Raw genomic sequence first — 14,493 nt, forward strand, 5'->3', positions numbered from 1 at the left:
CATGTCAGTGTGGAAAAGGAACCATAGCACAGCACTGGTGGAGGACAGCACTCCTGGTTTCTCATGGACTACCCAAACATGCATTGTAACTAGAAGTTTCCATGTGCCATGTTGCATGACCCCAAGACCTTTGGTAAGGATGAAGACATAGTAAATGCCTGGATCTACAGTCTCCTGTAAGAGGTGCCATGGCCAAATGACCATACAGACACCATGTGACCCTCAGATATTGTCTCTCCTCCACCACCACAAGTCATATGTGCCTTGTCCCCCTCATATCAAGATGCCACCTATTTAGATGGCAAGGAGGAATAGCTGGAACTTGAAATGAAAAAAGATTGAGTAGGGCAGCCCCAGTGGTGCAGTGGTTTAGCGCCGCCTGCAGCCCAGGGTGTGATCCTGGAGACCCGGGATCAAGTCCCACATCAGGCACCCTGCATGGAGCCTGCTTCTCCCTCTGCCTGTGTCTCTGCCTCTCTCTCTCTCTCTCTCTGTCTCTCATGAATAAATAAATAAAATCTTAAAAAAAAAAAGACTGAGTAGCTCCCAGAAATAGCCTAAACCAGAAGAAATAGCAATATAAAATGTCAAGCTTAAAGTCAGTTTTCCCTTATATTAAAAGATTTTTTTTTGAGGGGTAAAATCATGATTCTCTCATGTTAAAGATTTTATTAAATCAAGTTGTAAAGAAACTGGTAAGATTTTACAGCTAATTCAAAGGGGAATTTACTCACACATACAGGCCACTAACGTCCATCTGACTTATTTCTCATCAATGCTCTGTAGAACTGAAGGTGACAAACCGAGTCAAAGACTCCAAGAACTAGCAGTATTTATGTGCAAGGACCTCTAAGCCAGTGCTCTGTCAGGGTCTGTGCTTTGATGAAATGAGAAAAATACCTCTCCCCAACTTGAGTGCCAACCTCATTTACATGAAGAGACACAAAGCCATGCTCTACAGGCTTGCATCATCTTAGATTTTATTTGGAGCTCTCCTCCCCAGGATGCCTACTAAAGATCTTGTGGCTTAGTCCAAAGGGCTATTTGAGTGACAGGAAATGATATTTAGATCTGTATTTTTATTCTTTGACAATCTTAAAAGCCTCCTGTTGATGAGACCATTGCATCCACCCATTTGGTCTTCTAGGTGTTCACACCAGGCCAGGCACTGGGCTAGGCTTATTGCAAATTAGTAGAAGCTTCATAAATCCAATGAACTGATATCTTTCCAGGGAGTTCTGTCTCCTATTTCAGAGAAATAGCGTAGCATCTCAGGGAAGCAGTAAGTTGCAAGAGGCAAATAAGCCCCAACCTATTAACCTACTTGCTCTCTTCAAGCAAATTATTATCATCTGTGAAATATGAGAATGTAATTCTCGGCACCTCATATAATTCTCAGCACCTCATAACCTGCTAATGTCCATCATGCATCTAGGTCTCAAGTTCAGGCCAAAAAGAGTAATACCTACTCTTCCCCCACTGAAGTTCTTATTTTACTTCCACATCACTCGATCTTACAGATTGTACACTTGAGCTCTTTCTCATTGATTTACTAGCATAATACCATCTTTTATCTTATTATAGCTAATATAATGGCATAATACTATTAATTTATTTATGACTTAATTAACATGACAATGTTGGACTATAATTATCTCATTTTTCTCTTCTATCTCTATACACTTGTCATGAATGATTTAATCTAATTCTTAATCTTCATCACTTTCTTCTCAACTCCTGATTGCCTACTGGATTTTTCTATTTTGTGATTTATAACTAGGATTATTAATATTATTAAACCCAAACTTATCAACCTCCCCCAGAATCTGTATCTTTTGTTCTAAGCATCATCTCTGTGACTGATACAGCATCCCAACTTCCCAGCTTGTTCATAACCTGGACCCTTTCCAGCTTTCTGCTGTTCCATGAACATTGTTTTTTGTTAGGCTAGTGCTAACTGCTGGAGATATAAAGGAGATAGAATGCCCTCCAGAATTTGAAAGCCAGTGTATAGGAGTTGAAAAGAGACAAATATTTAATTCGACATAGGGAATAATTTTCTTAAAATGTTTATTTCAGAAGTTATATAGGCTATTCAAAGAAATGGTGAGCTTCCATTTATGGTGCTGTGTAAGCCAAAGGTAAAAGATCATCCTATTGGGATGGGAGAGGACAGATAAAATAGCCTCTAAATATTGATGTCTCTGGTTACCTACTGGGACAATGAACAACCAACTCCAGCCAGAGTAAGGAGATTTACCCTGTAGCCGCCTCTTCCTCCCTCTCCATCTAAAGAGAGGGACCCTAGGAGTGAGTAGGCGGAGATGGTAACTGGAGAAGGCTGATAAAAGAAGACATTTATTCTGGTGACATACTTAATGATTTCTATAGGACTTAAAGAGCCCAAATCACATTTCTGTTTGAGAGCACAGGATTTAAATTCATATTCTTCATCATTAAACAAATAACAATCTAGTGCGAGCAATGCAAAGTGTCTAGTGCAGACTAAATGAGAGAATATTTGCAAGGACATAGCACAAAACAATACATAAACAATGAATAAGAGTTCCCTTTAGCCACTAGTGCTGGGTTCTCACTTAATGTCACTCTGAAAAAGTCTTGCTATTTAATTTGAGGATTAGCAAAATCACAGTCTGGTCCTGTTCCTTTAAAGTCAAATCACAGACAAAGGAACTGAGGGTTGCTGAAGGGAAGGTAGATGGGGGGATGGGGTAACTGGGTGAAGGTATTACGGAGGGCATGTGATGTGATGTGCACTGGGTGTTTACGCAACTGATGAATTATTAAAAACTACATCGGAAACTAATGATGTATTATATGTTGGCAAATTGAATAAATTTTAAAAAAGCTCATTTGATCTTTAGTGTATTATGTTTGTAGCATAATATATTTCTATTAACACCATTACTGAGTATTTTATAGAGTTGACAGCCCCCCTTCAGCAGTGAGGAGGTATTTGTGTGTGTTCTCCCAATGTGTTCTAGATATAATATTACTTCCCTGAGGACAAGGATTATCTTCAGATTTGCTTTAAGTCTATCACAGAGCCAAAGATATTAAATGCTTATAAAGATGTTCATAAAAATGACAAAGAGGGGACTTTCCTTTGTTCAGTGCTTGTCATTTTTCAGTCTTCTTCTAGCTATAGATGAAGAACAAAGTGTTCTGTCAGTTTTCAGTTCAGTTTGTACTGAAGAAAAAGAATACATGTAAAGACATAAATGTTTGACTAGTTGTACGTGAAGAACTCTTATCTGGAAAGGAAGATGACAATGCTAATGATGAATTCACTGAGGAAATGCATTAGATAAAGCAGATTGTCATCTTTTGTTTCAAATCATGCAAAAGGAATTGGGGGGCACTCCTAACCATAGTGTGTCAACCAGGAGGGTCTTCAGATACATTAATGATTATGACTGTTTTTGTAACAGGCTGTAACCACTGATTATTACCAAAAAAAAAAAAAAGAAAAAAAAGAAAAGTAAAAAAAAAAGATGAAGATGTTCAACTTAATGATTAATTTATTATATGATCTCCAGCAACTCTCCTGCCACTATTTCTTCATGTACAGTACAGCCTTGATGATATTTGTGTCTGGCTACCTCCTGGAGTATCACCAAGGTCACTGATATGACATTAGCAGAGGAAATCCAACTCTTGGGTGTCTTTCAAAGGAAGGAAGCCTGGACCATCAGTGACATAACCCAGGAGGTGTAACTCAAGTGCCACTACAGAAAAGGAGGCTGTAAACCCAGGAGTAAATGAAGCAGGTGAAAGACTCCCATGGGCTCTGATGGCTGAGAAGCCCACCTCTAAATATGAGACACATGAAACACTAGCTGGTGGCCCCTCTGGTTTCTCTGGTGCTTCAGTCCTCCTGGCCATCATGGCTTGTAGCTTGACCTTATGAACAACCATGAAGATGAAGTAACTATTTTTGTGCCTCTTCTTGTCTTCTCGTTTTGAACCCTTCCATTTGTCATCCCTCCACCAAGACCAGATACATAATTTAGGGGGTTCGGTGCAAAATGAAAATGTAGTGTCCTTTGTTCAAAAATTATTAAGTGCTTTAAAATGGCAACACCCAAGCATTAAACCAAGATGGGCCTTCTTAAGTGTGGGGGCCTGTGCAAAGGTATTGGTCACATGTCCACAAAGCCATCTCTGCTGCCTATTTCTCACCAGCAGCTTCAGTTTCCTTACACTGCCTTAAGCCTCCAGAAGAAGCCTCACCCTGGTTGCTCCAGGGGAACTGCCTTCTCTACTACCCCATAGAGTCCTTTTCTTTTATTTCCTTCCTCTAAAACCCTGCTCTCCACCCCCATTGAGTTGAATTTATTTGTGATAAGGTGCTGAAGCATAACAATGGAATAATAAGTAGTAAGGAGTATGCATTGTAACTCAATGCAGAGTCCCTAGAGAAGAATCTCAGGTCCTAGGACAAACTTGCAGAGGAAAGTATTTAGGACTTTTCAATCATGTAGCAATTGCTCGCTTTTTCTCACTGTGGTTAGGTAGGTAGGCCATGAGTGTTGGGATGGTTTTAATCCATACATCCATGTAATGTTTACTGAGACACACATTGTGCTAGGTTCTGGGAATGCAAAGGTGAATGAGATTGGTTCCCAGCCTTTAAAGCACTGCCTGCTACTGGGGTTTGCAGACATGAATCAGAGTCATGATGGTAAAAATTGAGCAGTTACAAGACAAATATGTGCAGAAATAGAACTGATTTTATTTCTAAAATTGACTCAATGTTGCTATAAATCTCACACTCTACTTGGCACAGAGACTTTGTTCCAGACTATTCAATGTACCTGAGTTGGATCAGGATATGCCACCCCAAAATATCCCACTTTGGCATAGTGATTATTTTGAGCTGGAGGCAACTTAGAGCTAGCAGATACAGGAAGATCTCTCTGACCTTCCCTGTCTGGCTAAAAACCAAGTATAAATTTCCCACAAAAAAGTTACCCTTGCTCTACCAGGAAGAGGAGAACATTCTTGTGACTGCAGCTAAGGAGTCAGTGCCAAGATGAGGCTGCACAAATAAACCTTACTAAAATATTTTACTTTATTTTCCATTAGTTTCCCTCAGACACTTCCTAGTCACTTTCCCACAATTTGTGACCTCTAGAGGCCCAAACCTTTGTCCTTTGCATTGTCACTCCCCACACTTTATTGCTCTTTGTTAAAATGGTATGTAACCTCTTGGGCCTGATGATTTCTTTGAGTCTTTGTTTTTCTTCTGTGAAGTTTCCTTTGCCACATAAAAATGTTAGCATAGCATCAAGTAGAATTTGCTCACTTTTCTTCTGGTAGTATCTTTTGTCAGTTTAATTTGCAGGATGAGATACAAACCTAAGAGAGGGAGAAGTCTTTTCCTTCCTACAATACTCAGTTCCACACGAGATTTTTTTCATCAAAATTCACATATTTTATCTGAGTCATTGTGCACCTCAAACGTAATCCTCTTACTTTGAGACTCTTCCACATCCCTCTTCATTTGCTCTTTTCTAAATTTGGGGGCGAGGGAGACAAAGATCATGTGTTGTCCTATATTAGGGAAGGTGGCTCTCTGTCCCCCACTCACCACTGACTGACCTGCATCCTCTCCAGATGTAGACCTCTCCACTGGTAGCTTCTGCTGCTGTGCAGTGTGACCTGCCTGGTCACAGGGTGCCGGGACCTATGAAGGTATTGGGGCCTGATCTCCTAAGTATTATCAGACTCTAACAGCTTAGCCTGTCAGTGACCTCACATTCTTCTGCCTTGGAAGGTAGGTACTGTGCTCTGACCTTACCCAAATGTGCAGAGCTCCATGAGGCTGTTAGGAGGTCCACTTTTCTCAGCCCTTCCCTCAGTCATGCAGGTTAGAACCAGTCCCACTACCTGCTTCCCTGGAAGGTCTGCAGTCCCTTTAGCTATGCCTAGGAAAATGGGGTTCTAGAAGATTCTCATGTTCTCTCACAACTCTTTGCATTTCCCTACCCCCTCTTCCACCTCAGATTCTGACCCTGATGCAGAAGCAAAAGGGTTCTCCTCTTTTCTGGCCTTCTCCCCATTATTCCCCTACTCAACCCCATTAGGGCTTTTCTTCTACTATGAGGAGGGAACTTCCTCTTATCCCACATTTTTCCCAGATCTGTGATCTACTTTGTAGTTAACCCTCTGTTTATTTTCTTGACAAGTAGAAAGCAAATTGTGGGATTTCTCAGAAAACTGTCTCTTAAAAACCTGATTTCTAAGACAATTGTCTTCTAATCAAGTTTAGCATCTAAGCTCAATGCTGAGCAAAGTTTTTTTTATTCCAATTGTTTATGTTCTCTTATTCCCTGGGGCTAGGTCTTCATAATATAAAGGCTACTGAGGAAAAAGTCTGAAATACTAAGAAGGAAAAATAAATCTACTTAAGATGCTGTTCTGTACAAAAGATTTACAACAGCTGTGTTTCAGTTTCAAAAAGGAAAGAAAATCTTATTATTATTATTATAAAACCTAATATAAACAGAAAAGAAAAGGAATCTACCCATAGATGAAGGTAATAGTAGGCAATAAATGAGAACAAGGCAAAGTTACATTAAATCGGGTATTTACAACATCCAACCTCATCAGTTGGGGAAGCCCTGTGGGAACTTAAGAGGCCTGGACAGAGTATATCCTCTCCTTGGGTGAGTCTTCCAACTGGCCATCCCCATCAAGGCCATATTTATAAGGCAAATAATAGGGTTTGAAATTGAACATCTGTTCGCCTATGTACAGATTGGAACAAGCTGCATTTCTATGTTATCATGTTTCTATATTTATGAGGAGCCTGGGCTATGTGTGTCTGCCTCCCCTTTTGGATTTCATTTCAGGGGCCCAGCCCAGCTTGGAGCAGAAGGGGACATGAGACAAGATTTGTATCTCTGGGAGTCCAGAACACAAGGGCCAGCCTTGACCTGGAGGCCAGATAATATATTTTAAACAATTAGGCTCCCAAGGTTGTTCACACAGTAGGAGTCTCACAAACAACATTCTTTAGCCTGTCTGAGTATATGCTGGTCCATGTGGTCAGTTATGTGGGACAAATCACAAAAACATTTATTTATATAGAACAGATGCTACTACATCAAGGAACTGGAACTTAATCCTGTAAATATTAGATGTCATTGAGAGCATGGAAACAAACAAGGTAACCCTCTGATCATTCCAGATTTTTGCATTTCCAAACTATAGGAAGGGAGAATTTCAGGGTGGTCTCCCTGAATAGAGGACATAGATATAGGAGATTGGGAAGACTGAGGTATCTGTCATTTATAGGGCAGAGTTCCAGAGAGGAAGAAGTTAAACAAAAGCTTCAAGAATGCCCTTAGACCTGAATATTAACACCACTTGTCTGAATACTATCCTGTGCCTGGTGGGTTGGATTGCCATTAGAACAGCTGCCTCAATTACTATAAGCTGAACAATTTTCTGAGCTAATACAGATCTGGGAGAAAGTTGAGTTCCTACCAGCTAGAGTGAAGAGGCCTCATTGAATACCAAATACATTCAGTAGAGACCACAGAGGGGTCATGTCTTAGGAGGAAGGCTGAATTAGCTCTAGGATAAAGACTATTCTAGATCCTTCCTAACAAAGCTCAAAGACAAGTCTCCAAAATCAAGTTGATGACAAGTAACTTACTTGTCAGCTAAATAATATTCAACATTTTTAAAAGGAAGTCAACAAAGTCTAAACACTCAGCAGCACAACATTCATAACATGTGGCATTCAATGAAAAGTCATTAGATATGCAAAATAAAGCAACAAAACCTATATCCAAGAAGAAAATCAGTCAACAAAAATAGAGCCAGCACAGATAATGAAACTAGCATAGAAGAATTTTAAAACATGGGGATCCCTGGGTGGCTCAGAGGTTTAGCACCTGCCTTCCACCCTGGGTGTGATCCTGGGGTCCCGGAATTGAGTCTTGCATTGGGCTCCCTGCATAGGGCTCCCTCTGCCTGTCTCTCTCTCTCTCTCTCTCTCTCTAGTAAATAAAATCTTTTAAAAAAGGATTTTAAAACAACTATTCAAATATGTTCACATATTTAAAGGAAAATATAAATGCAATAAGGGTTTCAATAATTATACCAAATATAAAGAGTCTCTATTTTGCATTTGGATTTTACATTTTATACACTCCAATTAAAAGGCAGAGATTGCCAGACTAAATGCAAAGCAAGACCCACTACAAGCTACTACAGGAAATATCCTTAAATATAAAGACAAGGATAGATTAAAAGTAAGAGGATAAAAAAATAATATGATGTCAATGCTAATCACGATAAATTTAGAATAATGATATTAACATCAGACAAATAGGGGATCCCTGGGTGGCTCAGTGGTTTAGCAACTGCCGTTGGCCCAGGGCATGATCCTGGAGTCCCGGGATCGAGTCCTGCATCAGGCTCCTGGCATGGAGCCTGCTTCTCCCTCCTCCTGTGTCTCTGCCTATCTCTCTCTCTATGTCTATCATAAATAATAAATAAATGAATATTAAAAAAAACTAAAAAAATAAAATAAAATAAAAACATCAGACAAATAGACTTCAGGAAAAGAAATATTATTAGGGATGAAGAAGGTCATTTATAACAACAAAAGGGCCAATCATCAAGCTCTTAATAATAGATTTTTAAAATACATGAAAAAAAAACTGATGGACCAAGAAGAGAAATATTCAAATCTACAATTCTAGTTGAAGATTTCAATACTTTTCTCTCAGTACATGATAGAAAAAGTCAAAAGAACACAAAATTCTAGAAACCTTAACAATGCCAAAATCCAACTTGACCTCATAAAATATTACACTTAGTAACAGCAGAATTCACTTTTTTTTTCAAGTGCACAGAGAACATTAGCTACTATAGACCATATGCTAGGCAATAAAACAAATCTCAATACATTTAGAAGGATAAGTCCTTTTATACTGACTCTGACTTCTGCTCAAAATGGAATTAAAATAAAAATCACTATAAAATGATGTCTGGGAACTCCAAATATTTGGAAGTTAAACACACTTTTAAATAACTCATGGGTCAAAAAGAAATAACAAAGAACACAACAGGCAATCCTTGCTTTGCACAGGTTCTAATATGCACAGCTTTGAGTCTCCCATCAATATTGTTCAATTTTCAAATTACCACATTTCAGTTATCACAATATATTACTGTAAGCAATTCTACAGACTTCATTGTTAACTTATCAGTCCATGAATCACTATGCAAATAACGAATAGTCATCATGATTAGTAGCCAATCACATCATTTCTTCTAAAATTCTTTGGTGATTTGCTACTGTTCCTCTATTATTTAGTTCACATACATATGGTAAAGCTGTTTCCTGCTTGTCTCCCACTGATAAACCACATGACATTTTACAAAAATGGGTGACCCAAAGAAGGAACTGGCCAACAGAGATGAAAGTACATCAAACAAGCAAAACGTGATCATGTTGGAAGCACAATTTGAATCAAATGCAAATGAAAATAAAGAAGAAATAGCCAATGTGGGAATCTTAATATTTCTACTTTTTGAGAGATTCTAGATTTATACTCAGAGAAATGCAGTGAAAATGACATAAATAAGGAAAGTGCTTAAAATGAAAAGGATAAAGATGTCCCAGAGAAAGTGACACTGGCAAAAAACATTGAAGGATCCTTGAATATTTATTTCATATGTGTAAAAGATAAAATGTTGAAAGCTGATTCAAGCTTAGGAAGTTCTGAGTATGACAATTCACAGAGGCATAGAAACAGTGATCACTCCTCATCATAAATTATACAATGAGGAGGCAGTAAGCACTGTTCAAATCTTTGGATTTGTTTTTTTTTTTTTTCAATTGTGGTAATGTATACATAATATAAAATTTGTCATTTAACATTTTGAAGTGCACAGTTCAGTGGCATTAGGTACATTCATATTGTTGTGCAACCTTCACCATCAACCATCTCCAGAACTTTGTCATTTCCCAAATTGAAACTCTGTATCCATTTCGTAAGGTTTTTGTAAGGGAGGAAAACATTTTAATGCTCAAAGTGTTTCATCATAAACACTTTAGTGCTTCTAATGTTTTAAATTACAGTGTACTAAATAAATATTAATTTCACCATTTTTTTCATTTTCCTATACATTTAATGTTATAACAAAAAATCTTAAGGATCACAGAACAATTGTAGTTTTCCCATGGATTATTAAGATCACTTTGCAGGATTTAAGTTTGTATGGCCAGTGTTATAGTCCTTCACTACTGTAAAGACAGCTGGTGTATTAAAATTTGTGGGGTAAAGTCAACATGGTCCCCAAAGGGAAAGTTGTAGTTTTAGACTTACATTAGAAAATAAGAAAATCTTGCAATAGATGCATCACATTGTTCACCTTAAACATTCAATGTTACAGATCAATAATATCTCAATAAAGCTGGGAGTATAGAAAATAAGAAAATTCTCAAGTTCAATTCTCTAAATTTTTACCTAATAAGCTAGAAAATGAAGAGTGAATTGAACCCAGAGTAATTAGAAGGAAGGAAATTTTAAAGAGTAGAAATTTATTCAATAGAAAATGCTTAAACAACATAGAAAATCAATGAAATCAAACAACCCAGGAATATCTTTATTATGTATTTATCTAAAAGAAATGAAAATGTATATCCACACAACACTGGCACATTAATATTCATATAAGCTTCATTCACAACATCCCCAAACTGAAAGCAACACAAATGTTCATCAAAAGTTGAACGTATAGGGACGCCTGGGTGGCTCAGCGGTTGAGCATCTGCTTTTGGCTCAGAGCATAATCCTGGAGTCCTGGGGCCAGATCCCTCATTGGGCTTCCTGCATGGAGCCTGCTTCTCCCTCTGCCTGTGTCTCTGCTTCTCTTTCTCTCTGCATATGTCTCTCATGAATAAATAAATAAATAAATAAATAAATAAATAAATAAATAAATAAATAATCTTTTTTTAAAAAGGTGAATGCAAAAAAAAAAAAAGGTGAATGCATCATTTGGGGAATATAAATAATAGTGAAAGGGAATATAAGGGAAGGGAGAAGAAATGTGTGGGAAATATCAGAAAGGGAGACAGAACGTAAAGACTCCTAACTCTGGGAAACGAACTAGGGGTGGTGGAAGGGGAGGAGGGTGGGGGGTGGAAGGGGAGGAGGGTGAGTCACACACTCAGGTGCATGGGTGACGGGCACTGAGGGGGGCACTTGACGGAATGAGCACTGGGTGTTATTCTGTATGTTGGTAAATTGAACACCAATAAAAAATAAATTTATTTTTAAAAAAAGGTGAATGCATAAATAAATATTGGTATACCCATTCAATGGAGTATTACTTTGCAATTAAAAGGAATGAACTACTCATTTATATAGCAACATGGATCTTAATATTTTGAAAGCACCATGCTATAATTCCATTAATATGAAAATCTAGAATAGGCAAATCTGATTTATATGAACAGAAAGTAGATCTATGGTTGCCTAGTATTTCAAGTGAAGTCGAGAGATCGACTACAAAAGAGAATAGAAAATCTCTTAGTGTGATATAAATGATCTATATCTTCACATGGTGGTTACTTGGGACTCTATATTTGTCAAAACTCGTCAAATTTAACATGTGTGAATTTTATGGCAAATAAAGTGAATGATCATGAGGAATAGTAAACAGTAACTCTGAAGGACATGTTCATGTACTTTGGATTCTTGTGAAACAAGAGTATTGATGGTGGTATAGGGGAGGTGAACACTTTGGCTATGATGCATATTTGTGTTGATACTTTATGTGTGTGTGTGTGTGTGTGGGTGTGTGGTAATGATGTAGTGATAGTGGTAGAAGGTGGATGGTTCATTTTCCTGCCTCCCGCCATTCTGCCCCAAAGGAAGCACCCTCTCCTTCACTTTCACTTACTCTTCTAATGCTTATTTTCCAGCATTATATACATATTTACAGCACAGACATTCAGTCAACAATAAGAAAAATCCAATCTTCTGTGTTCTCCTCTGCCTTAAATGCCTCTATCAATAAAGGGCTGCAGAAAGCACATTTTTCACCCACACATAATTTACAGCCTAATGCTTTATTACAAAGTGAGAATTTCTTTAAGTTCCAAAACAATAAGCCACCTTATTCCTGGTTTGTTTGTTTTTTTTTGTTTTACTGTTTTTTTTTGTTTTGTTTTTTTTTCAGAAACTAGGTCTTTCAGCCATATTGATAAGTGACAACTGCCTTCTCCCCACCCCTCCCCTAATGCACACACGCACACACACACACTTAGGGCTATACTTCCTGGGGGAATTCAGACCCAGTCTGAACCAGTTATGCATCTGGCCGTTCCTCCACAGCTGCTGCCTGAGAAGACATAGAGTTGCCACCAGCAACCAGAAGCCAGAATGAAGAGCAGCAGGACCTCAAAAACTGTCCCAGATGGTGCCCAGTTTCCTACTTTGAAAAATGGTGCTGTTTTCTCTGCGTATTGCCCCCATGGCAAAGGATAACAGACTTTGCTGCATTTCACTAGTCACCTCTCCTGAGCCCAAGCCTCTTGCTCAGCAAACCAATGCCAAGGAGAATCTGCCCAGTAGTGTCCCTGCCAAAGGCAGTGGCCAGTGCTGGGCTTCTCCGACGAGAGTCAGTTCGTATTCTCTGCTGCTGTAGGCATGTGCAGGCAGTGGAAACCAGTCCTTTCTGTTTTGCTTCTGTTCATTCTTCCATGTAGAACTATTTGTAAAATCCAGAAACGACCTACTTGTATTTCTTAAACACCTTTTTCACAAGTCACTTCTTTTAAGTGGTTCTATGAGATATTCCAAAGTTGGATTCACATGGACTACTTCTTGCTGGATGTTACAAACCACTGAGCTTGGCAGCAATCACAGAACATCTTGTCTTCTTAAACTGACACTTACGTAGCAATTAAGTACTAGATGAAGGTAGACTATATCTACTCCTTTGATCCATACAATTTTATCATTCAAATATCATATCATGCCTAATACTAAATATTCACTATTGGTTCCCCAAACCAAATAAGCTGACATAAATTGATTTTTTTCCCAAGTTTCAGATTTGGGGTAGCATTGTATCATATGAGAAACACTAGTCTCCCTGCCTGAGGCTGAATCAAGGGTGGGCAATGTGCCCATCACACAACCAGATGAACTGTACAGAGATCTGGACTGAGAGGCTTCTGTCTATGCCTAAAGCCAGTGTGTGGCTTTCAACTGGGTATCTGAACTTGACTTCTGAGACCTCTGACTTACCAATCAAAACCCAGTCTGTTTTAATCATTTCCAATTCTCTCCCACACGTTCTTCAGACACGACATAGAGAGGCGTAAAAGTGAACTGTTCATTCTTAGATCTACACATTCCATCTAAAAACTCAAAATATAAAGTTTAGTCTGTAACTCAAGTTCATTTTCTTTCATCGCAACAGAATTTAGTTTGCTTGCTCCTTGAAATGCTGGCCAGAAGATAATCATCAAGTTCTGAACTGAACCAAAAGTCAGAAGTAAATTTTGAAATCTACTGTCAAAGTACCTTGTACAGTTTTGCTTACTTATATTTCTGGGTAAGTCTTCAGCTCAGAAAACATTTAAGTTGTTTCATTTGTCAGAACCATATACTGGATGAAAATCTTGCATATTCTGAAAATATTTACATCTTCTAAAAATTCCTTATCTTGCCTAAAATATTTTTTAAAAGATTATATTTATTTATTTGAGAGATAGAGAGGACAAGCAGCAGTGAGGGGCACAGGGAGAGGGAGAAGCAGACTGACTCCCTGCTGAACTGAGAGCCTGATGTGGGGCTCCATCTCAGGACCCCGGGATCATGACTGAGCTAAAGGCAGACACTTAACTGACTGAGTCACCTAGGTGTCCCTAAAATAAAGCCTTATTTTTTAAAATAAATCAATCATAAAATTAATCATGAGGAGGCATCTGATATGAAGCCTTAGATTTAAAATGATAAAATTAGTATTATTTTATAAGCTAATTAAATATGTACCCTCTCCATGAAGACTGGAGAAATAATTTAATTTTTATAACTAAGTGAAATAAGACTAAGTAAATATGTTCACTTCATAAAGCAGGAAAAGTTTCCCCTCTGCATAGTACATTAGGTACCTTACAGAAGAGTTTCCTTGCCTTGGAAAATTATCAGATTAAATATTAATGGCATTGCAGGTGACAGCAACTGTTAATTTAATATAATAGGGTTATTGTCAGCCACTTTCTCCTCAGGGCTGTTAAAAATGTTCTTAAACATAAGATATGCATCAATATCACCACTACTTTCAAATAAGAGGCCTCAAACATTATCCTTCTCATGAGATCTGATTTAGTGCTGGGGTAACTGATGGGAATTAGGAATGGGTGGAGACCTCACTCTAATCCCCATCTTTGGAAGCACTGATAACTAGTAGATCTTTCAGATCCCTTAAAAT

The sequence above is a fragment of the Canis aureus genome, chromosome 1 (assembly GCF_053574225.1).
Source record: "Canis aureus isolate CA01 chromosome 1, VMU_Caureus_v.1.0, whole genome shotgun sequence".
Classification (NCBI taxonomy): domain Eukaryota; kingdom Metazoa; phylum Chordata; class Mammalia; order Carnivora; family Canidae; genus Canis; species Canis aureus.